The sequence below is a fragment of the Hemitrygon akajei genome, chromosome 23 (assembly GCF_048418815.1).
Source record: "Hemitrygon akajei chromosome 23, sHemAka1.3, whole genome shotgun sequence".
NCBI lineage: Eukaryota > Metazoa > Chordata > Chondrichthyes > Myliobatiformes > Dasyatidae > Hemitrygon > Hemitrygon akajei.
The window spans coordinates 21780440-21808373 of record NC_133146.1 but is presented as its reverse complement, the minus strand read 5'-3'; positions in this window follow the sequence as shown (position 1 = coordinate 21808373).

Here is a 27934-nt window from a genome sequence, read left to right as displayed (position 1 = left end):
GCGTCATTCAATGTCTGTAGTGAGATGCTGAAGATGTTCTATAGGTCAGTTGTGGAGAGCGCCCTCTTCTTTGTGGTGGCGTGTTGGGGAGGCAGCATTAAGAAGAGGGACGCCTCACGTCTTAATAAGCTGGTAAGGAAGGCGGGCTGTGTCGTGGGCAAAGTACTGGAGAGTTTAACATCGGTAGCTGAGCGAAGGGCGCTGAGTAGGCTACGGTCAATTATGGAAAACTCTGAACATCCTCTACATAGCACCATCCAGAGACGGAGAAGCAGTTTCAGCGACAGGTTACTATCGATGCAATGCTCCTCAGACAGGATGAAGAGGTCAATACTCCCCAATGCCATTAGGCTTTACAATTCAACCTCCAGGACTTAAGAACTTTTTAAAAGCTATTATTAATGCTTTTTGAGATAGTGATTTAGATGCATATCATATTTTTTTTACTGAGTTAAGTATTGTATGTAATTAGTTTTGCTACAACAAGTGTATGGGACATTGGAAAAAAAGTTGAATTTCCCCATGGGGATGAATAAAGTATCTATCTATCTATCTATCTATACTCCAAAGGACCTCAGTCTCCTCAGGGAGAAGAGGAAACTCTGTTCCTTCTTGTACACGGCCTCTTTGTTGGTGCTCCACTCAAGTCTGTCATCCAGGTACTTGTAGGTCCTCACCATCAATAGTAACGGGGAGCAGTGCAGGCTTGGTGCGTCACCATCTCCTCTGTCTTACTGATGTTCAGCTGCAGATGATTCAGCTTGCACCATTTGACAAAGTCCTCCACCCAGGGCCCTGTATTCATCCTTCCGTCCTCCCTTTATACACCCAACTATTGCTGAGTCATCAGAGAAGTTCTGCAAATGACATGACTCACTGCTGTATCTAAAGTCTGATGTATACAGGGTGAAAAGGAAGGGAGGCAATACAGTCCCCTGTGGGTCCCCAGTGCTGCTTATAGCCACGTCTGACACACAGCTCTGAATCCGCACGTACTGTGGTCTGCCAGTCAGGTAGTCCGTTATCCAGGATACAATGGAAGTACCAAGCTGCATTGAATGGAGCTTTTCCTCAGCAATGAGGGCAGCATTGAAGGCACTTGGAAAATCAAAAACGTGATCCTCACAGTGTTGCCCTGTTTATCCAATGGGAGTTGTCTCTGTTCAGCAGGTAGATGACAGCATCAGCGATTCCAATGTGCTCCTGCTAAACAAGCTACAGGGGATTGCGGGCTGATCTGACCAGGGGTCAGAGGTGAGTCAGGACCAGCCTCTCCAGGGTCTTCATGATGTGTGAGGTCAGGGTCACTGGACGGTAGTCATTCAAGACTTTCGGTCGGCCCTTCTCGGGTACTAGGACCGTACATGATGGTTTCCACACAGTCGGGACCCTTTCCAGGCTGAGACTCAGATTGAAAATGGGCTGGAGAACTGCACACAGCTGCTCAGCACACTCCTTCAGGACCCTGGGCTTCATGCCATCTGGTCCCAATGCTTCGCAACATATTGATGCCTCAAAGTATGCTTTAGAAGAGCAAGAACTTATTTCTATTTAGGTGAAGTCACCCATGCAGGAATACAGCCCTGAAAAAAAACCACAGGAAGCGTTGAAAAGCATACAGGAAATGTTTATCAATGCCCAGCCAAAGCCTGGAAAGTGTGTTTGGAACAGATAGCCCTTTCCCAGGCTCGGCAGCACTCTGCAAATGTGTTGATGTTTAACCCAGTCAAGTAAGCAATCACAAGGCCTAAAGTTCCATGGAATCACAATCCGAAATTCCCGAAAGCATTCTGAGGTCAACTGCTGAATTACACTTATGATTGTCAGGACATTCCCTCTCACTGAACAGCTGGTGAGAATAGGCAGAAGAGTGACACTGAAGGAAATGTTCCTGTTCCTCAATTCCAGTCAGCCAGCTTCAAAACTGCCCTCCGCTGCTGTTGCCATGGAGATTGTGATTTCCCTGTGTCACTGTGGGATCCACTCCAGATTCCTACTGGCAGGTTATTTCAAATGATTCCAAGTATCGAGAGAATGGAGAATCAACAGGAAGCTGACAGTCACGTGAGAAAATGGGATAGAGATCAGGTACAGTATCCCTATTTTTATTCAATATTGACACCAGAGGGAGGTGATAGGTGGGCAAGGAGATGAGGTGAGAGAGGGAAAGGGGATGGGGAATGGTGAAGGGGAGAGGGTTGCATTACCAGAAGTTCAAGAAATTGACATTCATGCTGTCAGGTTGGAGGCTACTCAAACAGAACATAAGGAATATTCGGTGAGACCTGACGTAGATTGGGAGACCGCTTCGCTGTGCACCTACACTCTGTCTGCCAGAAGAAGTTGGATCTCCCAGTGGCCACCAATTTAAATTCTATTTCCCAGTCCTATTCTGACATGTCTATCCATGGCCTCCTCTACTGTCGTGATGAAGCCACACTCCGGTTGGAGGAACAATACCTTATATTCCATCTGGGTAGCCTCCAACCTGATGGCATGAACAGGAACATCGATATTCTGAGGTGTGTCTATTTCAATGCGAGGAGTATTGTGGGGAAGGCTGACGAGCTGAGGGCATGGATTGACACGTGGAATTATGACATTGTAGCCATTTGTGAAACTTGGCTACAGGAGGGGCAGGACTGGCAGCTTAATGTTCCAGGGTTCCGATGTTTCAGACATGATAGAGGCAGAGGAATGAAGGGTGCGGAGTGGGGTGGCATTGCTAGTCAGGGAAAATGTTACAGCAGTGGTCAGGCAGGACAGATTAGAGGGCTTGTCTACCGAGGCCATATGGGTGGAGCTGAGAAACAGGAAAGGTACGACCATATTAATGGGGTTGTATTATAGACCACCCAATAGTCAGTGAGAACTGGAGGAGCAAATCTGCAGAGAGATAGCAGACAACTGCAGGAAACATAAAGTTGTGATAGTAGGGGATTTTAATTTTCCACGTATTGATTGGGACTCCCAAACTGTTAAAGGTCTAGAGATGGGTTAGAGTTTATAAAATGTATTCAGGAAAGTTTTCTAAATCAATATATAGAGGTACCGGCTAGAGAGGATGCAATATTAGATCTATTAGGAAACGAGTTAGGATAGGTGACAGAAGTGTGTGTAGGGAAACACTTTGGTTCCAGTGATCACAACACCATCAGTTTAAACTTAATCATGGATAAAGATAGATCTGGTCCTCGGGTTGAGGTTCTAAACTGGCAAAAAGCCAAATTTGAAGAAATGAGAAAGGATCTAAAAAGCGTGGATTGGGACAGGTTGTTCTCTGGTAAGGATGTCGTTGGTAAGTGGGAGGCCTTCAAAGGAGAAATTTTGAGAGTGCAGAGTTTGTATGTTCCTGTCAGGATTAAAGGCAAAGTGAATAAGAATAAGGAACCTTGGTTCTCTAGGGATATTGGAACTCTGATAAAGAAGAAGAGAGAGATGTATGACATGTATAGGAAACAGGGAGCAAATAAGGTACTTGAGGAGTATAAAAAGTGCAAAAAAATAGTTATGGAAATCAGGAGGGCTAAAAGAAGACATGAGTTAGCTTTGGCAGTCAAGGTGAAGGATAATCCAAAGAGCTTCTACAGGTATGTTAAGAGCAAAAGGATAGTAAGGGATAAAATTGGTCCTCTTGAAGATCAGAATGGTCGGCTATGTATGGAACCAAAAGAAATGGGGGAGATCTTAAATGGGTTTTTTGCGTCTGTATTTACTAAGGAAACTGCATGGATTCAATGGAAATAAGGCAAACAAGTAGTGACGTCGTGGAACCTATACAGATTGAAGAGGAGGAGGTGCTTGCTGTCTTGAGGCAAATCAGAGTAGTTAAATCCCCAGGACCTGACAGGGTATTCCCTCAGACCTTGAAGGAGACTAGTGTTGAAATTGCAGGGGCCCTGGCAGATATATTTAAAATGTCGGTATTTATGGGTGAGGTGCCGGAGGATTGGAGGATAGCTCATGTTGTTCCATTGTTTAAAAAAGGCTCTAAAATTAATCTGGGAAATTATAGGCAGGTAAATTTGACATCGGTAGTAGGTAAATTATTGGAAGGAGTACTAAGAGATAGGATCTACAAGTATTTAGATAGACAGGGACTTATTAGGGAAAGTCAACACGGCTTTGTGCATGCTAGGTCACGTTTAACAAATCTATTAGAGTTTTTCGAGGAGGTTACAAAGAAAGTGGATGAAGGGAGGGCAGTGAATGTTGTCTACATGGACTTCAGTAAGGCCTTTGACCAGGTCCCGCGTGGGAATTTAGTTAGGAAGATTCAGTCGTTAGGTATACATGGTGAGGTAGTAAATTGGATTAGACATTGGCTCAATGGGAGAAGTCAGAGAGTGGTAGTGGAGGATTGCTTCTCTGAGTGGAGGCCTGTGACTAGTGGTGTGCCACAGGGATCAGTGTTGGGTCCATTGTTATTTGTCATCTATATCAATGATCTGGATGATAATGTAGTAAATTGGATCAGCAAATTTGCTGATGATACAAAGATTGGAGGTGTAATGGACAGTGAAGAGGGTTTTCAAAGCTTGCAGAGGGATTTGGACCTGCTGGAAAAATGGGCTGAAAAATGGCAGATGGAGTTTAATACAGACAAGTGTGAGGTGTTGCACTTTGGAAGGAACAACTAAGGTAGAACATACAAGGTAAATGGTAGGGCACTGAGGAGTGCAGTAGAACAGAGGGATCTGGGAATACAGATACAAAATTCCCCAAAAGTGGTGTCACAGGTGGATAGGGTATTAAAGAGAGCTTTTGGTACATTGGCCTTTATAAATCAAAGTATTGAGTATAAGAGTTGGAATGTTATGGTGAGGTTGTATAAGGTATTGGTGAGGCCAAATTTGGAGTATTGTGTACAGTTTTTGTCACCGAATTACAGGAAGGATATTAATAAGGTTGAAAGAGTGCAGAGAAGGTTTACAAGGATGTTGCCAGGACTTGAGAAACTGAGTTACAGAGAAAGGTTGAATAGGTTAGGACTTTATTCCCTGGAGTGTAGAAGAATGAGGGTAGATTTGATAGATTTGATAAAATTATGATGGGTATAGATAAAGTGAATGCAAGCAGGCTTTTTCCACTGAGGCTAGGGTAAAATAACCCCAGAGGAAATGGGTTAAGGATGAAGGGGGAGAAGTTTAAGGGGAATATTAGGGGGAGGGCTTCTTCACACAGACAGTGGTGTGAGTGTGGAATGAGCTGCCAGATGAAGTGGTAAATGCGGGCTCACTTTTAACATTTAAGAAAAACTTGGACAGGTACATGGATGAGAGGTGTATGGAGGGATATGGTCCAGGTGCAGGTCAGTGGGACTAGGCAGAAAAATGGTTTGGCACAGCCAAGAAGGGCCAAAAGGCCTGTTTCTGTGCTGTAATGTTCTATGGTTCTATGATTTCTTGAATTTCCAGTAATGCTATTATTTCTGCTTTGCACTACTTTTAATTTAACTATTTAATATACATGGATACTCACTGTAATTGATTTACTTATTTATTTTCTCAGTATTATCATGTATTACATTGTATGCTGCTGCTAAGTTAACAAATTTCACGACATATGTCGATGATAATAAACCTGATTCTGATTCCCATCAACCTGCACCCAGACCACAGCCTTCCACACCCCTCCCGTCTATGTACCTGTCCAAATTTACCTTAAATGTTGAAATCGAACCTGCATCCACCACTTGCACTGCAGCTCATTCCACATTCTCAGCACCCTCGGGTTCCTCTTAAACATTTCACCTTTCACTCTTAAACCATGACCTTTAGTTGTGGTCTCACCCAACCTCAAAGGAGAAAGCTAGCTTGCATTTACCCTATCTATACCCCTCATAATTTTATATACAGTACCTCCATCAAATCTCCCCTCAATCCTCTACATTCTAGGGAATAAAGTCCTAACCTATTAAACCATTCCACATAACTCAAGTCCTGGTAACATCCTTGTAAATTTTTTCTGCTCTCCTTCAATCTTATTTACATGTTTCCTATGGATAGATGACCAAAACTGGACACAATACTCCAAATAAGGCCTCGTCGTCATTTTAAACAATTTCAACATAACATCCCAACTCCTGTACTTGACACAATGATTTATTAGACCATAATATATAGAAGTAGAATTAGGCCATTAGGTCCATCGAATCTACTCCACCATTTCATCATAGTTGTCCCAATCTCCTGCCTTCTCCCCATATCTCTTCATGTCCTGAATAATCAGGAAACTACCAAACTCTGCCTCAAATATACCCATTGACCGTGCTTCCACAGCTGCCTGCTGCAATTAATTCCACAGATTCACCACCCTCTGCCTAAAGGAATTCCTCCTCATCTTTGTTCTAAAAGGACGACCCTCTATTCTGAGGCTGTGACCTCTAGTCTTAGACTCGCCCACTATTGGAAACGTTCTCTCTGCATCCACTCTATCTAGGCCTTTCAACATTCAATAGGTTTCAGTTATGTCACCCCTTATTCTGCTGAGTGCAGGCCTAGAGCCATCAAGCATTCTTCATATGACAACTCTTTCAATCCTGGAATCATTTTCATGAACCTCGTTTGAACCTCTCCAATGTCTGCACATCCTTTCTCAGTTAAGCGGCCCTAAACTTCTCACAGTACTCCAAATGAGGCCTCACAAGTGATTTATAAAGCTCAATATTACAACTTTGCTTTTATATTCTAGTCCTCTTGAAATGAATGCTAACATCACATTTGCCTTCTTCAACACTGACTCAATCTGCAAATTAACCTTTAGGGAATTCTGCACAAGTACTCCCAAGTCCTTCTGCACCTCAGCTTTTTGAATTTTCTCTCCATTTAGAAAATAGTCTACCCTTTTATTTCTTCTACCAAAATGCATGATTATACACTTCCCGACACTGTATTCCATCTGTCATTTATTTGTCCAATCTCCCAATCTGTCTAACTCCTTTTGTTGCCTCTCTACTTCCTCAAAACTACACACCCCTCCACCTATCTTAGTATTGTCCGCAAACTTTGCCACAAAGCCATCAATTCCATCAACCAAATCACTGACACATAACATAAAAAGAAGCAGTCCCAGCGCAGCTCCCTGTAGATCACCGCTAGTCACCGGCAGCCACCTCTTTGCCTCCTACCAATCTGTCACTGATTTATCCATGTATCTTACCTGTAATACTTCATAGAACATAGAATAGTACAGCACATTACAGGCCCTTCGGCCCACAATGTTGTGCCAACCCTCAAACCCTGCCTCCCATATAACCCCCCACCTTAAATTCCTCCATATACCTGTCTAGTAGTCTCTTAAACTTCACTAGTGTATCTGCCTCCACCACTGACTCAGGCAGTGCATTCCACGCACCAACCACTCTCTAAGTGAAAAACCTTCCTCTAATATCCCCCTTGAACTTCCCTCCCCTTACCTTAAAGCCATGTCCTCTTGTACTGAGCAGTGGTGCCCTGGGGAAGAGGTGCTGGCTGTCCACTCTGTCTACTCCTCTTAATATCTTGTACACCTCTATCATGTCTCCTCTCATCCTCCTTCTCTCCAAAGAGTAAAGCCCTAGCTCCCTTAATCTCTGATCATAATCCATACTCTCTAAACCAGGCAGCATCCTGGTCAATCTCCTCTGTACCCTTTCCAATGCTTCCACATCCTTCTTATAGTGAGGCAACCAGAAATGGACACAGTACTCCAAGTGTGGCCTAACGTGAGTTTTATAGAGCTGCATCATTACATCGCGTCTCTTAAACTCTATCCCTCGACTTATGAAAGCTAACACCCCATAAGCTTTCTTAACTACCCTATCTACCTGTGAGGCAACTTTCAGGGATCTATGGACATGTACGCCCAGATCCCTCTGCTCCTCCACACTACCAAGTATCCTGCCATTTACTTTGTACTCTGCCTTGGAGTTTGTCCTTCCAGCGTGTACCACCTCACACTTCTCCAGGTTGAACTCCATCTGCCACTTCTCAGCCCACTTCTGCATCCTGTCAATGTCTCTCTGCAATCTTCGACAATCCTCTACACTATCTACAACACCACCAACCTTTGTGTCATCTGCAAACTTGCCAACCCACCCTTCTACCCCCACATCCAGGTCGTTAATAAAAATCACAAAAAGTAGAGGTCCCAGAACAGATCCTTGTGGCACACCACTAGTCGTAACCCTCCAATCTGAATGTACTCCCTCCACCACGACCCTCTGCCTTCTGCAGGCAAGCCAATTCTGAATCCACCTGGCCAAACCTCCCTGGATCCCATGCCTACTGACTTTCTGAATAAGCCTATCGTGTGGAACCTTGTCAAATGCTTTACTAAAATCCATGTAGATCACATCCACTGCACTACCCTCATCTATATGCCTGGTCACCTCCTCAAAGAGCTCTATCAGGCTTGTTAGGCACAATCTGCCCTTCACAAAGCCATGCTGACTTCAGGCTCTCAAATTATTAAGAAGTCTCATGTGTTGCACCTTGTCAAATGCCTTCTGGAAATCCAGGTACACAACACCAACCGATTCTCCTTTGTCTATCCTGCTTGTTATTTCTTCAAAAGATTCCAACAGTTTTGTCAGAAAAGATTTTCCCTTGAGGAAAATATGCTGACTACTGCCTATTTTAACCTGTGCCTCCAAGAACCCCAAAATCCCATCCTTAACAATCTTCCCAAACACTGAGGTCAGACTAACTGGCCTATAATTTCCTTTCTTCTGCCTCTCTCCCTTCTTGAAGAATGGAGTGACATTTGCAATTTTCCATTCCTCTGGAGCCATTACAGAATCTAATTGTTCTTGACAGATCATTACTAATGCTCCATAATTTTTTCAGCCACCACTATAAGAACCCTAAGATTTATACCATCTGGTCCAGGTGACTTATCAACCCTTAGACCTTTCAGTTTCCCAAGAACCTTCTCCCTAGTAATGGCAACTACACTCACTTCTGCCCCGACCCTCTCAAATTTCTGGCATACTGCTAGTGTCTTCCACAGTGTTGCAAAATACTTATTCAGTTCATCCACCATTTCCTCATCCCCCATTACTACCTCGCCAGCATCATTTTCCAGTGGTCCAATATCTACTCTCGCCTTTCTTTTACACTTTATACACAAGAAGAAACTTTTGGTATCCTCCTTAATATTATTGGCTAGCTAGCCTTTGTATTCCATCTTTCCTTCTTAATGACTTTATAGTTGCCTTCTTTTGGTTTTTAATAGTGTCTCAATCTTCTAACTTCCCACTATTTTTGCTCTATTGTGTGCCCTCTCTTTGACTTTTATGTTGGCTTTGATGGCTACTGTTGTATCATTTTGCTTTTGGAATACCTCTTCCTCTTTGGGATGTATACATTCTGCACCTTCTGAATTGCTTCCAGAAACTCCAGCCATTACTGCTCTGTTGTCATCCCTGCCAGTGTTCTTTTCTAATCACTTTTAGCCAGCTTTTCTCTCATGCATTTGTGCCAAAAGCTTTCTTTACAACCTTATCCACCTGTGGCACCACTTTCAAGAAACTATGGATCTGTACTCCCAGATCCCTCTGTCTGCGATACTCCCAAAGTGCAACATCTCACAGTTCTCTGCCTTAAATTCCTTGTGAAAAATTTCAGCCTATTTTTCCATCTGGTTCAGATCCCCCTGTAAGCTTTGATAGTCTTCCTACTGTCCACTACACTCCTAATCTCGGTGTCATCTGCAAACTTGCTGATACAGTTTACCACATTATTATCCAGGTCATTGATAACAGATGACAAACAACAACAGATCCCTGTGGTACACCATGAGTCACAGGCCTCCAGTTAGAGAGGCAACTATCTACTACCACGCTCTGGCTTCTCCCTCAAAGTTGATGTCCAATCCAATTCACTACCTCATCTTGAATGCTAAGCAACTGAGCCTTCTTGACCAACCTCCCATGTAGGATCTTGTCAAAGGCCTTGCAAAAATCCATGTAGATAACATCCATTGCCTTGCCTTCATCAACTTTCCTTGTAACTTCTTCAAAAAACTCTGTGAGATTGGTTCAACATTTCTTAACACGCACAAAGCCATGTTGACTATCCCTAATCAATCCCTGTCTATCCAAATATTCATATATCTGGTCTCTTAGAATACCTTCCAATAACTTTCCCATTATTGATGTCAGGCTCACAGGTCTACAATTTCCCAGCTTATCCTTAAAGCTTTTCTTAAACAATGGAACAACATTAACTACCCTCCAATCCTCCAGCACCTTATCCATGGCTAAGGATGTTTTAGGGCCCCAGCAATTTCTGCACTTGCTTCCCACAGGGTCCGAGAGAACACCTTGTCAGGCCCTAGGCACTTATCCACCCTAATTTGTCTCAAGACAGCAAACGCCTCCTCCTCTGTAATGTGTATAGGGTCCATGATCTCACTACGGTTTTGCCTCACTTCTATAGACTCCGTGTTCACCTCCCGAGTAAATACAGATGCAAAAAATCCACTTAAGATCTCCATCTCTTTCATCTCTTTTAGCTCCAAGCACAGATTACCAGAGGATCAATTTTGCTCTTAATATATCTGTAGAAGCTTCTGGGATTTCCCTTCAGCTTGTCTGCAAAAGCAACCTCGTGTTTTCTTTCAGCCCTCCTGAATTCTTCCTTAAGTGTTCTCTTGCATTTCTTATACACCTCAACTACTTCATTTGTCCCCGTCTGCCTGTACCTGCGATGCACCTCCTTCTTTTACTTAACCAGGGCCTCAATATCTCTCAAAATCCAAGGTTCCCTCAACCAGTTATCCTTGCCTTTTATTCTAACAGGAACATAAATACTCTCAAAATTTCACTTTTGAAGGGTTCCAACTTATCAAACACACCTTTGCCAGAGAAAAAAAACTGACCCAATCCACACTCTCTATATCCTTTGTCATCAAAATTGGCCTTTCTCCAATTTAGAATCTCAACCTGAGGACCAGAGCGATTCTTCTCCATAATTACCTTGGAACTAATGGCATTATCATCACTAGATGCAAGGTGAGCATGGTGGGAATAATATACACACTTCTGTCATCTGCTCTGTCTTGTTCCCTAATGGGAGATTCAGTAACACACTCACTCTAGTTGGGACATCTCTGTATTTGTTAAGGAAACATTCCTGAACACGTTTGACAAACTCTTTCCCATGCAGCCCTTTTACAGCACGGAAGTCCCAGTCAATACTGTATGTGGAAAGTTAAAATCATCTACTATCACAACCTTATGTTTCTTGCAACAGTCTGTGATTTCTTTACAAATTTGCTCCTCTATATACTGCGGACTGTTGGGTGGTCTATAATATAATCCCATTAATGTGGTCATACCTTTCTTATTCCTCTGTTCCACCCATAAAGCCTTGTTAGATGAGCTCTCCAGTCTGTCCTGAGCACTGCCAAGTTATGCTACCCCTCCCTCTTCAATCCCTCCCACTCTATCACGTCTAAAACAATGGAACCCTGGAACACTGAGCTGCCAGTCCTGCCCCTCCTGCAACCAAGTCTCTCTAAAGGCTACAGCATAATTCCAGGTTCTGATCCATGTCCTAAGCTCATCCGCCTTTCCTACAATACTTTTTCCATTACAATATATGCAGCTCACACAAGGCTCGACCTTTTGATTCCTGACTTTGTATGTAGGCTTAACAACATCTTTCTCCACAACCACTCTACTATCTGTTCTGGTTCTCTGGTTTCCATCTCCCTGCAACTCTAGTTTAAACCCCCTCCCCCACCCTGGGCAGCACTAGCAAACCTTCCCAATATGATATTAGTCTCCCTCCAGTTCAGGTGTAAACGGTCCCTTCTGTACAGGTCCCACCTTTCCTGGAAGAGAGCCCAACGGTCCAAAAATCTGGAGCCCCCGCCCCCCTCCTCACCACCTCTTTGGCCATGTGTTAAGCTGTGTGATCCTCCTATTTCTGGCCTCACTAGCACAACCCTGGAAGTCCTGTCCTGTCCACTAACTCCCTGAACTCACTTTGCAGGACCTTATCACCCCTCCTACCCATGTCATTGGTAATAATGTGGACTGTGACCTCTGGCTGCTCACTCTTTTGATAAGAATGCTGTGGACTTAATCTGAGATGTCCCTGACCTTGGCACCCTTAAGGCAACACACCATCTTGGAATCTCATTCTTGTCCATAGAACCTCCTTTCTGTTTCCCTAACCAATGAATCCCCTTTACTACAACTTACCTTTTCTCCCCCACCCTTCCCTTCTGAGCCACAGAGCGAGACTCAGTGCCAGAGACCCGACTGCTGTGACTTTCCTCTGCTAGGTCATCCCCCAGCAGTATCCAAATTATACCTGGTGTTGAGGGGAATGGTCACAGGGGTACTCTGCATTGGCTGCCTATCCCCTTTCCTCCTGCTGACTGTCACTCAGTTACCTGTATCCTGAGGTGTTACTACCTCCCTGTATTTCCCGTGCGTCAGCCTCTCAGCCTTCTGAATAATCCGGAGTTCATCCAGTTCCAGCTCCAACGGCCTAACGTGGTCTGTTAGAAGTTGCAGCTGGATGCACTTCTTGCAGGTGTAGTCACCAGGGTCTCTGGAGGCCTCCCTGCCCCGCCACCTACCTCAAGAGGAGCATTCCACTATCCTGCCTGGCATCCCCACTGTTCTAAAGGTGCAATAAGAAATAAAGAAAGAATAAATAATGGAATAAAAATCTACGCATATGCCCCTCTTCACTGAAGCCTCGTAGGACCAGAGCCTCAACCTCCCACTCTAACACCGACCCACTCACAGAAAGGCCTCTCCCACAATGGCCGCTTCACTTAAACCTAACGTATTTTTATTGACCTTCCCAATGCGCAATCCAATGTCTCCTTGGGAACTGTAGCACGCAAAATGTGTTGATTGCCCTCGCTTACTTGTTGTACAAATGTCTGTAAATCTCTGCATCAGATTTATTCAATCCTTCCTCTGCCACAGTTCCCTAGAGCAGAGAATTCCAAAATACCGTAACTCACTTGGAGAAGAAATTCTTTCTTCTCTACACTGGGGAAACATGAAGCCTTAAAAATTCCAGAGCTGAAGGATAGTGCAACATTATGCACAATTCCTTCCAGATCTTGCAATGGTTTTGCACCATCGCATCACTTGTTGAAGAAGATGTGATATCGAGGAAACAGTAACGAAATGCATATGGGATGAGCGCAGGAAATGTTTAACACAAGAAGCTTCCATTGTTCTTTAAGATGTTTAGTACAAGTTGATGTTGTGCTCCATTCAGACATGAAGAAGGAACATGCTAAAGAAACCTATCATCTTTGCTTGCCACACATCAAAGAGCTAGCTCAGATATCTACAATGAGATATCAGCACCAGAAAGCTTCCTGGGAACAAGAATTGTCATTACATTTTTGACATATTACAGTAGAGATCCTTTATTCCAGGATGCTCAGGATTTAGGACTCAAATCTTTACCCATTTTTAGGGTATCAGAGATAAGTGGGCTTAGTTTTAAGGGGATAGGAAGGAGTTTTGAAGGGAGTCCAGGGGAAGGAATCCAAGTTTATTGCAGAGAGAGTGGTTGGCATCCAGAACTCGCTGACAGATGAGGTAGTGGAGACACTTAAAAGGACACTTGAATGGACAAGGTCTAGAAGATACAGTCTTAATCTTGGCAATCAAATGGGCAAAAGGTCAGCATGGACAAGGTGGGCTGAAGGGCTTGTTAGATAGATAGATAGATAGATAGATAGATAGATAGATAGATAGATAGATAGATACTTTATTCATCCCCATGGGGAAATTCAACTTTTTTTCCAATGTCCCATACACTTGTTGTAGCAAAACTAATTACATACAATACTTAACTCAGTAAAAAATATGATATGCATCTAAATCACTATCTCAAAAAGCATTAATAATAGCTTTTAAAAAGTTCTTAAGTCCTGGCGGTTGAATTGTAAAGCCTAATGGCATTGGGGAGTATTGACCTCTTCATCCTGTCTGAGGAGCATTGCATCGATAGTAACCTGTCGCTGAAACTGCTTCTCTGTCTCTGGATGGTGCTATGTAGAGGATGTTCAGAGTTTTCCATAATTGACCGTAGCCTACTCAGCGCCCTTCGCTCAGCTACCGATGTTAAACTCTCCAGTACTTTGCCCACGACAGAGCCCGCCTTCCTTACCAGCTTATTAAGACGTGAGGCGTCCCTCTTCTTAATGCTTCCTCCCCAACACGCCACCACAAAGAAGAGGGCGCTCTCAACAACTGACCTATAGAACATCTTCAGCATCTCAACTAGTCGAGTAGTATTGCAGCAACAACCTGGTAGTCAACGTCAGTAAGATAAAAGAGCTTCAGGAAGGGTAAGACGAAGGAACACACACCAATCCTCATACAAGGATCAGACGTGGAGAGAGCAAAGAGTTTCAAGTTCCTGGATGCCAAGATCTCTGAGGATCTAACCTGGTCCCAACATATCGATGCAGTTATAAAGAAGGCAAGACAGCGACAATACTTCATTTGGAGTTTGAAGAGATTTCATATGTCATCAAAAACACTCAAAAACTTTTACAGAAGTACTGTGGAGAGCATTCTGACAGGCTGCATCGCTGTCTGGTATGTGGGGGGGGGGGGGGGGTGGCTTCACCACAAGACCAAAAACAGCTGCAGAGGGTTGTAAATTTAGTCGGCTCCATCTTGTGTACTAGCCTACAAAGTACCCAGGACATCTTCAGGGAGCGGTGTCTCAGAAAGGCAGCTTCCATTATTAAGGACCCCCCCAGCACCCTTTTCTCACTGTTACCATCAGATAGGACATACAGAAGCCTGAAGGCACCCACTCAGTGATTCAGGAACTGCTTCTTCTCCTCTGCCATCTGATTCTTAAATGGACATTGAACCCATGAACATTACTTCACTTTTAAAAAATATATATTATTCCTGTTTTTGCACAATTTTTAATCCATTCAATATAAGTAAACCGTAACTGAATTACTATTTATTTTATTTTCTTCTTCTTCTATATTATGTATTGCATTGAACTGCTGCTGCTAAGTTAACAAATTTCACGACACATGCCAGTGATAATAAACCTGATTCTGGTCTACTTCTAGATTATAAGCCATGATTTTGTAATCTAGGCCTAAATCAGCCATATCTGTTTTCAGTGATCTTGAGATAAATGGGGTGAGCAGTCATGCTGTCACAAAGTGACCATACCTTTGAGCACAGGCATACGAAGCAGAGCCCACTGTGGATTCTCTGTTGTTGCTACTAAATAAAAGCTCTGATAATGGAAGCAATAGTGTGATTACACACTACTTGTGGTCAATGAGAAATTTCCTGTGACTGCATGTGAAGCCACAAGCAAGATCTAGAGAGACCTAAAGCTGAACAAATGCTGAAATGTTGGACACAGTTAGATCAGTGAAGAGATAAGGAGTTGGAATCATTTCACAATCATCTAACTGAATAGGATGACCAAGTGAGATCACAGTGATATGGAAAGCTGGGTAACTCCCGGATGACTACATGTGAGGGAAGTACTCCAGGTGCAGCTTCTGACAGACTGGCCAAAGAAATGAACTGGGCTTGGGTATACTCAGTCGTCCATGAGTCAGAGGATGCTATAGAGTCATAGACTCATAGAGCACTACAGCAAAGAAACAGGCCATTTGGCCCATCTAGTATGAGCTGAACTGTTATTCTGCCTAGCTCCATTGACCCGCACCTGGACCAGAGCCTTCCATATCCCTCCCATCTATGTACTTATCCAAATCTCTCAAATTTTGAAATCAAACCCACATCCACCACTTCCATTGGCAACTCATTCCACACTCTCACTATCCTCAGAGTGAAGAAGTTCCACCTCATGTACCCCTTAAATATTTCACCTTCCACCCTTAACCCATGACCCATGAGGCTGGGTTCTAGTCTCACCCAACCTCAGTGGAAAAAGCCTGCTTGCATTAACCTATCTGTATCCCTCATAATTTTGTATACCTTTATCAAATCTCCCTTTATTGTCCTATGTTCTAGGGAATGAAGTCCTAACCTATTCAATCTTTCCCTATAACTCACCTCCTCAGGTCCCAGCAACATCCTTATAAATTTTCTCTGTACTCTTTCAACCTTATTGATATTTTTTCTGTAGGTAGGTGACCAGAACTGCACACAATACTCCACATTAGATCTCAACAACATCTTATGCAGCTTCAACATAACATCTCTTCTGTTCTCAACACTTTTGATTTATGAAGGCAAATGTACTAGAAGCTCTCTTTATGACTCAGTCTACCTATTATGCCAATTTTCTAGAAATTATAGATCTGTATTCCAAGATCACTCTGTTCTACCTCACTCCTCAGTACCCGACCATTCATCGTGTAATCCTTACTCTGGTTTGTCCTCCCAAAGTGCAACACCGTACACTCATCTTCATTAAATTTCATGTGAGCTTTGATCATTTTCCTGGTTGTCCACTATGCCCCCAAACTTTGTATTGTCCACGAATTTGCTGATCCAGTTAACCACATTATCATTCAGATTGTTGACATAGATGGCAAACAGCAATGAACCCAGCACCTGTCCCTACAGCACACCACTAGTCACAAGTCTCCTGTCAAGAGACAACCATCTATTGCTTCTCCTGTAAGCCCAATGTTGAATCCACTTTATTACCTCATTCAGAATGCCAAGTGACTGAACCTTCTTGACCAGCCTTCCATGCACTACCTTTGTCAAAGTCCATGCAGGCAACAACCACTGTCTTTCCTTCATCAACGTTCCTGGTAACCTCTTCAAAAAACTCTATAAAATTCTGGAAGTATTTACAAATAAGACATTGCGTTAGTAGCATATTCAAGAATGGTGGCCCACAAAGTAACCCTTTAACTGAATACTTTACACTACCACAGGAAGTTCACAAAGCATCAGTGTTTTATAAAATGTTCAAGCACTCTGTGGGTGAACTGTGTAACAATCTCAAAGCAGTACAGCAGAAGGACCTTGGAAGCGATATTGAAGATAATGTGTGGTCAAATATTTTATCAAATGTGGGTAGACATATTAGGGAAGTGAGAGGGAAAATGTATTCAGTATAAGATAGTACACAGATATTATTGGACACCAACTAGACTCTACAAAATGGGATTGTTGATAATAATTTAGGCTGGAAATGTAAAAATGAGGTGGGCACATATTTTCACATGATTTGGGAGTGTTCCATGGTTCATCCATTTTGGTGTAAAGTTCTTGATTTGTTAGGGAATTGGTCGGGTCCCACACTGCCCTTGTGCCCACGGTTTTGTCTCCTGGGTGATAGGACAATGATACCTAATGTAAACAATGCCAGATTTACTATTTTAAAGGTGGGTCGCATCACAGCTGCAAGAATTATATTGCAAAACTGGAAAAAACCCAGATATCCCACTGTGAGGGAATGGACTGAGGAGTTGTTAAGATTTCATCATATGAACACATGTTGGGAAGAATTAACAGTGAGGGAAAAGTGCAAGACACATGGGATCAATTTTGGTTGTATGTTAATTTAAATTTAAATTAGAAGTGTTTTTCTGTTTCTTAGTTTTGTATGTTTTCCTGTCATGGGATGGCTGTGTAAATATGCTGTACTGTATCTGCTCTATGATATGCTGTGCTGCTTTGTAAAATAAGAATAAATAATAATAAAAATTTGAATTACAAAAAAAACTATAAAATTGATTAGACAGGAGCTACCACACATAAAGCCATGTTGACTATCCCTAATCAGTCCTTGTCTACCCAAGTACAGTGGATTCTGGTTAACTGGCACACATCGGAATCAACACATTTTAGTCCAATTAAGTGGCTGCCTCAAATAGCCAAAGTTTCATTGAAATAGTTAAAAAGTTATATAAAAGACAAACCACCATTTAACTAAGTAACAAATCGAATATTTAAATAAAATACACAATAAGTAAGAACACTATCAATACTACTACAATACAATAAAACTGGGAGTTATTTCCTGATTGTTATTGACAGAGGAACTCACCCAGTGTACGCTGCTGTGCTCTTTTGATTGACTGTAACTGAACAAATTCAGCACAGACACTTTGTGCTGATACCTTTATACTGCCTTAATACTTATGATTGCATCCTCCAAACTTTCATTTTCATTGTAACATTTAAGGAGGAAGAGCTGTGTCTTCTGAAAAGCCATTAAGGTAGGCTGGTGGTGCAGTGAGATCAGCGCCAGGCTCGAGATCGGAGATTCCCGAGTTCGATCCAGTGACAGACCGCTCCCGAGCGCGCTCTCTATCCGTACCGGGTTGATGTCGAGCTCGCAACTCGGCCTCGTAAAAAAAACCACTGCCACCTCCAGTTTAAATTCCCATGCTGAATATTGTGGAGGATCAAATACCCAAACCCAAGCCCAAGGTAGATAAGTCCCACAGTCTGATGGCATATATCCATAGTTCAATACGTGACTAAGGAGCTGATGCAGGAGGGAGGACTTCAGATTTATGGATTATTGGGCATGCTTCCAGGACAACTGGATTTGTACAAACAAGATGGTCTGCTTCTGGAAGGGAACCAATATCCTCACCGGGAGGTTTTCTACTGGTTCACAGGAGGGCTTAGACTAGAATAAAGATGGGGGTGGGGGGGGGGGGGGAGACTACAGAAGCAGGACAACAGGTGATAGGGTTGAGGCAAGAAAGATGATGGGACAAGTACAGAAGGGTCGCAAGGGGCGGGATAATAAACAAGGTGAAACTGATGGGTTTATTTCACTACTGGGAGTATTTATGGCTAAAGGGGATAAACTTTGGGCCCGGATCAGTACATGGAATTACAATGTTGTTACGCAGGAGAACATTTAGTATAAATAGGTATCAAGATCAACACAACACTGTGGGCCGAAAGGCCTGTCCCGTGCTGTATTGTGCCATGTTCTAATTTGCCACAGCTACAAATCGTGCATAATTTACCAATGCGTGGTAAAGAGAGTCATGATGCAATAATCTTTTCCCTAACACTCTGCATTTATGTGTAAGCTACTCTTTTGGTTCCCGTTAAACCTTATTTTTGTCCTTTTCTTTGTTATAAAATGACTGGACTTCCTTGATTTTACTTACATTTGCATGTCTCATTGTTTTCTTAATACCTATCTTAATTTCACTTCTGCACTGCGTATCCGGCCTTTCTGGAATTCTAAACTTCCAATGTTTGGCTTCATTGCTTCAATCAACTGACTGTTTAGTTTGCCATTCCAAAATCTCCAAATTTGGGCAGTCCCGTTGTTTTTCTTTGTGGAGACATGTTTACCAAGAAGCCCTTGTATCTTAATAAAATGTGATTGATCACACCATTGTTTACTACTTTTAGTCCCATTTGTTATTTTCTAGTAACTAGAGGCATTGAGCGTAAGAAGACCAAATATCAGGAACTGGTAGAGCAGTGCCAGAGGTAGGGGTGGAGGGCACGTTGTGAGCCTATAGAGTTGGGGTGTAGAGGTTTTGCTGGCTGACTACTCTGTAGAATCTATCGCTCCTTGCCATAACAGGGCTGCATAAAGCAATCAGGACCATCACAGAGGCTGCGGACCAAAAAGTGTGATCCATGGACCGATGGTGCTGGGACTCAAGCCTGGACCTGATCAATCCCTGGCTGGGTCATCTGGGTGAGGTTGTCTGATGTTGAAAGACCATAAATACCCAATGACCCCCCTCCCCCAGGTTATGTCGCCAATGATGTGTCCCAGCACATCCTAGTATGTATCTCACCGCCTGATCACCACGTAAATGCTCCCCACTGATACTGCTTCCACCTTCTTTACAGAAATAAATACAGATATGACAGGCCACATTATCCTTATCTGTGTTCACTTACTACGTATCAGCAAGTTTAGGACAGATTAAATCTCCTGCACCACCTCACTTGATTACTTTCTATCATTGCCATTCCTTCACAGAGCTGTGACATTTCTTAAACCAACATTGTCACTCCCTGCTCCTATTTATAACCACAACCCCTCATCCCATCTGAAAGCCATGACTCAGGAATGTTAAACAACCAGCCCTGAACTTCCCTTATCTCACCTGCCTTTCCCCATGCTCATGACAATGAAGTATCTATCGTGTCATCCTTTTCCATTCATTGATGATCTGAGATCGGCAGGGTAAAACCTGGGCCATTTGTACGTACAGAGTGTTCCCACAAAGGCCTTTCCTGCAGTATCTGGTGACCTAGGTTTGCCGTGAGAGACGTTGCAATTGATGACCTGTGCTGTAATGCAGCGAGGTTTGTTGTGTAGCTGGAGCTAGGTCAGGCCCAGCAGTTTTGGAGGCCAGACAAGCTGAACCTTCCAATTTCAAACAGCAGTCAAACACTTCCACGAACATCACATTGCAGCCTTAGTAGGATCTGTTTTGTTTTCAGTTATTGGTGGGGAGCCAACATCCCTGTCCCACACAAATAACGAGCACTTGATTGAAGAAAGCCAGATCCTTTTTTTGTTTTGGTCCATTTGTTTTATTTGCTTTTTGAAGTGTCTTATTAACTTAGAAACACAGAAAACCTACAGCACAATACAGGCCCTTCAGCCCACAAAGCTGTGCCGAACATGTCCTTACCTTAGAACTACCAAGGATTACCCATAGCCCTCTATTTTTCTAAGCTCCATGTATCCATCCAGGAGTCTCTTAAAAGACCCTATCGTTTCCACCTCCACCATCGCCACTGGCAGCCCATTCCACACACTCATCACTATCCGTGTGAAAAACTTATCCCTGACATCTCCTCTGTACCTACTTCCAAGCACCTTAAAACTATGCCCTCTTGTGCTAGCCATTTCATCCCTGGGAAAAAGCCTCTGACTATCCACACGATCAATGCCCCTCATTATCTTATACACCTCTGTCAGGTCACTTCTCATCCTTGGTCACTCCAAGGAGAAAAGGCCGAGTTTACTCAACCTATTCTCATAAGGCATGCTCCCCAATCCAGGCAACATCCTTGTAAATCTCCCCTGCACCCTTTCTATGGTTTCCACGTCCTTCCTGTAGTGAGGCGACCAGAACTGAGCACAGTACTCCAAGTGGGGTCTGACCTGGGTCCTACATAGCTGCAACATTACCTCTCGGCTCTTAAACTCAATCTTATAGTTGATGAAGGCCAATGTACCATATGCCTTCTTAACCACAGAGTCAACCTGCGCAGCTGCTTTGAGTGTCCTATGGACTCGGACCCCAAGATCCTTCTGATCCTCCACACGGCCAAGAGTCTTACCATTAATGCTATGTTCTGCTCTCATATTTGACTTACCAAAATGAACCACCTCACACTTAAATGGGTTGAACTCCATCTGCCACTTTTCAGCCAAGTTTTACATCCTATCAATGTACCGCTGTAACCTCTGACAGCCCTCCACACCCCCAACCTTTGTGTCATCAGCAAATTTACTAAACCATCCCTCCATTTCCTCATCCAAATCATTTATAAAAATCACAAAGAGTAGTGGTCCCAGAACAGATCCCTGAGGTACACCATTGGTGACCGACACCCATGCAGAATATGGCCCGTCTACAGTCACTCTTTGCCTTCTGTGGACAAGCCAGTTCTAGATCCACAAAGCAATGTCCCCTTGGATCCCATGCCTCCTTACTTTCTCAATAAGCCCTGCATGGGGACCTTACCAAATGCCTTGCTGAAATCCATATACACTGCATCTACAGCTCTACCTTCATCAATATGTTTAGTCACATCCACAAAAAATTCAATCAGGCTTGTAAGGCATGACCTGCCTTTGACAAAGCCATGCGGACTATTCCTAATCATATTATACCTCTCCAACTGTTCATAAATCCTGCCTCTCAGTATCTTCTTCATCAACTTACCAACCACTGAAGTAAGACTCACTGGTTTATAATTTCCTGGGCTATCTCTACTCCCTTTTTTGAATAAGGGAACAACATCTGCAAACCTCTAATCCTCTGGAACTTCTCCTGTCCTCACTGATGATGCAAAGATCATCCCCACAGGCTTGGCAATCTCCTCCCTCACTTCCCACAGTAGCCTGGGGTACATTTCGTCCGGTCCTGATGACTTATCCTACTTGATGCTTCCCAAAAGCTCCAGCACATCCCCTTTCTTAATATCTACATGCTCAAGCTGTTCAGTCTGCTGCAAGTCTTCCCTACAATCACCAAGATCCTTTTTCATAGTGAATACTGAAGTAAAGTATTCATTCAGAATCTCTATCTCCTCCAGTTCCATACACACTTTTCCACTGTCACACTGATTGGTCCTATTCTCTCACATCTTATCCTCTTGCTCTTCACATATTTGTAGAATGCCTCGGGGTTTTCCTTAATCCTCTCCGCCAAGGCCTCTCATGGCCCTTTCTGGCTCTCCTAATTTCACTCTTAAGGTCCTTCCTACTAGCCTTATAATCTTCTAGATCTCTATCATTACCTAGTTTTTTGAACCTTTTGTAAGCTCTTCTTTTCTCCTTGACTTAGATTTACAACAGCCTTTGTACACCACAGTTCCTGTACCCTACCATTCTTTCCCTGTCTCATTGGAATGTACCTGTGCAGAACCCACGCAAGTATCCCCTAAACATTTGAAACATTTCTTCTGTACATTTCCCTGAGAACATCTGTTTCCAATTTATGCTTCCACGTTCCTGCCTGATAGCTTCATATTTCCCCTTACTCCAATTAAACATTTCCCTAACTTGTCTGTTCCTATCCCTCTCCAACGCTATGGTGAAGGAGACAGAATTGTGATCACTATCTCCAAAGTGCTCTCCTACTGAGAGATCTGACACCTGACCAGGTTCATTTCCCAATACCAGATCAAGTACTGCCTCTCTTCTACATATTGTGTCAAGAAACCTTCCTGAAGACACCTAACAAATGCCACCCCATCTAAACCCCTTGCTCTAGGGCGATGTCAATCAATATTTGGGAAATTAAAATCTCCCACCACAACAACCCTGTTATTATTACTCCTTTGCAGAATCTGTCTCCCTATCTGCTCCTCGATGTCCCTGTTACTACTGGGTGGTCTATAAAAAACACGCAGTAGGGTTATTGACCCCTTCCTGTTCCTAACTTCCACCCACAGAGACTCCGTAGACAACCCCTCCATGACTTCCTCCTTTTCTGCAGCCGTGACACTATCTCTGATCAACAGTGCCATGCCCCCACCTCTTTTGCCTCCCTCCCTGTCCTTTCTGAAACATCTAAAGCCTGGACTCGAAGTAACCATTCCTGCCCCTGCACCATTCAAGTCTCTGTAATGGCCACAACATCATAGCTCCAAGTGCTGATCCATGCTCTAAGCTCATCTGCTTTGTTCATAATACTCCTCGCATTAAAACAGACACATCTCAAACCATCGGTCTGAGCACATCCCTTCTCTATCACCTGCCTATCCTCCCTTTTGCACTGTCTCCAAGCTTTCTCTATCTGTGAGCCAACCTCGCTTTCCTCCATCACATCAGTTTGGTTCCCACTCCCCAGCAATCCTAGTTTAAACTCTCCCCAATAGCCTTAGCAAACTTTCCCGCCAGGATATTGGTCCCCCTTGGATTCAAGTGCAACCTGTCCTTTTTGTACAGGTCACACCTGCCCCAGAAGAGGTCCCAATGATGCAGAAATCTGAATCCCTGCTCTCTGCTCCAATCCCTCAGCCATGCATTTATCCTCCACCTCACTCTGTTCCTATACTCACTGTCACATGGCACAGGCAGTAATCCCAAGATTACTACCTTTGAGGTCCTGCTTCTCAGCTTCCTTCCTAACTCCCTATAGTCTGTTTTCAGGACCTCCTCCCTTTTCCTACCTATGTCGTTAGTACCAATATGTACCACGACCTCTGGCTGTTCTCCTTCCCACTTCAGGATATTATGGATGTGATCAGAAATATCCCGGACCCTGGCACCTGGGAGGCAAACTACCATCCGAATTTCTTTCCTGCGTCCACAGAATCGCCTGTCTGACCCCCTAACTATAGAGTCCCCTGTCACTGCTGACATTCTCTTCCTTTCCCTACCCTTCTGAGCCACAGGGCCAGACTCTGGGCCAGAGGCGCAGCCACTGTTGCTTCCCCCAGGTTTTGCCCTCTATTCCCATTCTGACTTTCCATTCCGATTTGTTGCCCTTTTCCCATCCCTTTGTTGTCAGTTCAAACTCTCCTCAACATCATCAACATGATGATTCAGATACTCGTCTGGTTGGGACACAACCCATCCAGCATATACAGGACTAACCCAACTTACCCCACCCACTTTACTCTCACAGACCTTCCCCTTTCCATTTCTCTGGATCTTAATACCTGTGCTTTTATAATTTATCCTAGTTCTGATCAAATTGGTTTTCTGTCATATCCAATGATGACAGTAAGCCTGTGTGAACGAGGTTTTAAAGTGGAAAAATCTTTGCACTGGGGCAGTTCCACCTTTCGATGTTGGAAGTCCAAGTTGTTGTCATATCCAGTGCCCAAGAATGGAAAGGCTTACAAAAAGTAGTGGATACAGCCTAGTCCATTACAGGAGAAGCTTTCTCCACCATTGTAGTTATACAAGGAACACAACTACAAGATGGCAGCATCCTGTGTCAAGGACTCCGTGCTCTCTTTTCACTGCTGCCACCAGGAAGGAGGTACAGGAGCCTTAGGTCCCACACCACCAGATTCAGGAACGGTTATTACTCTTCAACCATCAGACTCCAGAACTAGCATGGATAACTTTACTCACCACAACACTGAACTGATTCCATGACCTATGGACTCACTTTCAAGGACTCTACATCCCACATTCTCAGTCTAATTTATTTATGTATTATTATTATTGTTACTATTATTGTTGCAGGTTGAGCACCTCTTATTGCAAAATTTGAAAACCCCTGAAATCCAAACTTTTTCGAGCACTGACATGACATCACAAAAGGAAAATTCCACAAGGTGCCGGGTTTCTGGCATCACAGACAGTGCTGAGAGGTGACCTCATGTAGGAAATGCACAAAAGTTAATGAAAAAAAGCAAAACAATGCACAAAATGAAAAATGAAGGCCTCGATCGTGCATTGAAAGAGTGGATTCATCGGGTCCGAATGAACATAAGAACATAAGAAATCAGAGCCAGACTCAGCCGTCTGGCCAGTCGAACATCCTCTGCCATTCAATAAGACCATGGCTGATCTGGCCATGGACTCATCTCCACCTATCTGCCTTTTCCCCATAACCCTAATTCCCCTACTATGCAAAAATCTGTCCAGCCTTCTCTTTAATATATTTATTAAGGTAGCCTCCACTACTTTATTGGGCAGAGAATTCCACAGATTCACCTCTCTCTGCGAAACGCAGTTCCTCCTCATCTCCACCCTAAATCTACTCCCCCGAATCTTCAAAGGTGAAATTTTATGTCAGAGAAATGTATACGTTATACATCCTGAAATACTTTTTCTTCACAAACATCCATGAAAACAGAGAAGTGCCCCAAAGAATGAATGACAGTTAAAAGTGAGAACCCCAAAGTACCCCCCAGCTCCCCCTCCCGCGCGTAAGTGGTGGCGAGCAACTATCTCCCCTCCTCCCACCAGCAAAAAAACCGCACATCGGTACCGTCACCGAGCCCAAGTGTGTGCTAAGCAATAGCAAAGACACAGACCAAAGTTACCCCAAAGGTTCTGCATTTCATCCGACAATCGACAAACCACAGGTTCTCTCTCTCCCTGGCAAGGGAGAGGAAGATGCCCCCCATTTTCAGAGAGAGTGGGAGATATAACAACAACCCGCTGAGTTATGATGTTAAAAGTCCGTTTCATCGCTTTTTCTGAGCTCTGTGTCCAAAGATCACAAAGGCCTCAGGTCTTTGGGCCCACAGCAAAAGATTTTCTGGTCTCCCCAACGACACACAAGTCTCCGGCCGTGACACCGGCCCTTGATCCGCCCGTCTCCAGAGCCTCGAGATCTTAGGCTTCCAAATATGAGCCGGACTCTCAGGCCGAACCCTTGGCATGTCGAATAACAGCCAGTCATCGAACCCCGAGAACGGGTCCCATTCCCACAAAGAACTGAAGCCTGCATGTAACTCCAGGTCAGGGTCTTCAAACAAACCCTGAAAGGGAAAAATAAAGATATTAAAAGTAGAAATAGAGCTGTTTCCGAAGATGCAAGCAAAGGAGTCACCGTTAGACACCATTGTTCCTCCTAAGCTCCACCTTGAGGTTATGTCCCAAGTTCTAGCCTCACCTATCAGTGGAAATAACTTTTCTGCCTCTATCTTATCTAATAGTTTTATATGTTTCTATAAGATCTCCTCTCATTCTTCTGAATTCCTGTAAGTATAGTCCCAGGTGACTCAATTTCTCCTCACAATCTAACCCTCTCATCTCTGGAATCAACCTGGTGAACCTCCTCAGCACTACCTCCAAAGCCAGTATGTCCTTCCTTAAGTAAGGAGACCAGAACTGCACGCAGTATTCCAGTTGCGGCCTCACCAGTACCCTGTACAGTTGGAGCATAACCTCCCTGCTCTTAAATTCAATCCCTCTAGCAGTGAAGGCCAACACCCCATTTGCCTTCTTGATAGCCTGCTGCACCCGCAAACCAACCTTTTGTGATTCATGCACAAGCACTCCCAAGTCCGTTTGTACAGCAGCATGCTGCAATTTTTTACCATTTAAATAATAATTTGCTCTTCCGTTTTTCCTCTCAAAGCCAATGACCTTGCATTTACCAACGTTGTATTCCATCTGCCAGACCCTTGCCCACTCATTTAACCTATCTATATCTCTCTGCAAACTCTCCGTATTTTCTGCACAATCTGCTTTTCTACTCGATTTAGTATCATCAGCAAACTGAGATACACAACGCCCGGTCCCTTCAAATTGAAGGTGATTGTGAATATTCAGCAGGCTGGTTGCAGGAATTTAGGAAAATGTATGGCATTATTTCTTTAAAGATAGAGCATCTGCTGATCACGAAGCAGCGGGGGAATTCGTTGCTCAGTTTGCGAAGATCGTCGCTGACTGAAACCTAAACCAGAACAAGTGTGAAATGCTGATTGTTTTTATACAAAGGTAAAATACAAATACTGTGCAATTTAATCAAAACATGGCGTCGTAGTTAGAGATTAAAAGCCTGCCGTCGTTTGTTGCACAAACTCGAGGAAAGCTGCCGATGCTGGAAATCCAAAACCACACGCACAGAATGCTGGAGGAACTCAGCAGGCCAGGCAGCGTCTGCGGAACAGTCGACGTTTCAGGCCGAGACCCTTCAGCAGGTCTGGAAAGGAAGGGGAGAAGCTGTTTGTTGTTGTTCAACAGCTGGTTCAGGTGTTTTCCCGATGTTGCTGTGCTGCTTTTGTCACCCACAGCACAATGCATTTTCATTATGTTGATGATACGTAATATTTTTTACTGTTAAGTACATAAGTGTGACGTACAAATTGTAAAACAAAGATTACTGGCCGCTAGCACTGAAGTTCAGAGTCGGAAATAATGGCGATGTATCTCATTACAGTACCGTGCAAAAGTCCTGGGCACATGTAAAAATCTGTAACACGAAGATGCTTTCAAAAACAATGAAATGAAAAGTTTCTAATACATCAACAAAATTCTAGAGTTCCGGGAGCTTGGGTTAAGCACAATAGGCAGCGATTCAAACAGAGAGAGGAGAAATGGGCTAAAAATTCTATATCTGAATGCATGAAGTGTCAGAAATAAGGCAGATGAGCTTGAAGCTCAGGTGCGAATGGGTAACTATGATGTTGTTGGGATAACGGAGACATGGCTGCAGGGAGATCAGACCTGGGAAATGAATGTACAAGGGTATATGTGCTATCCTAGGGACAGAAATGTGGGCAGAGGGGGTGGGGTGGCCCTGTTGGTGAGGAATGAGATTCAGTCCTTTGCAAGGGGGGACATAGGGTCAGGAGAAGTAGAATCTGTGTGGATAGAACTGAGGAACAGTAAGGGCAAAAGGA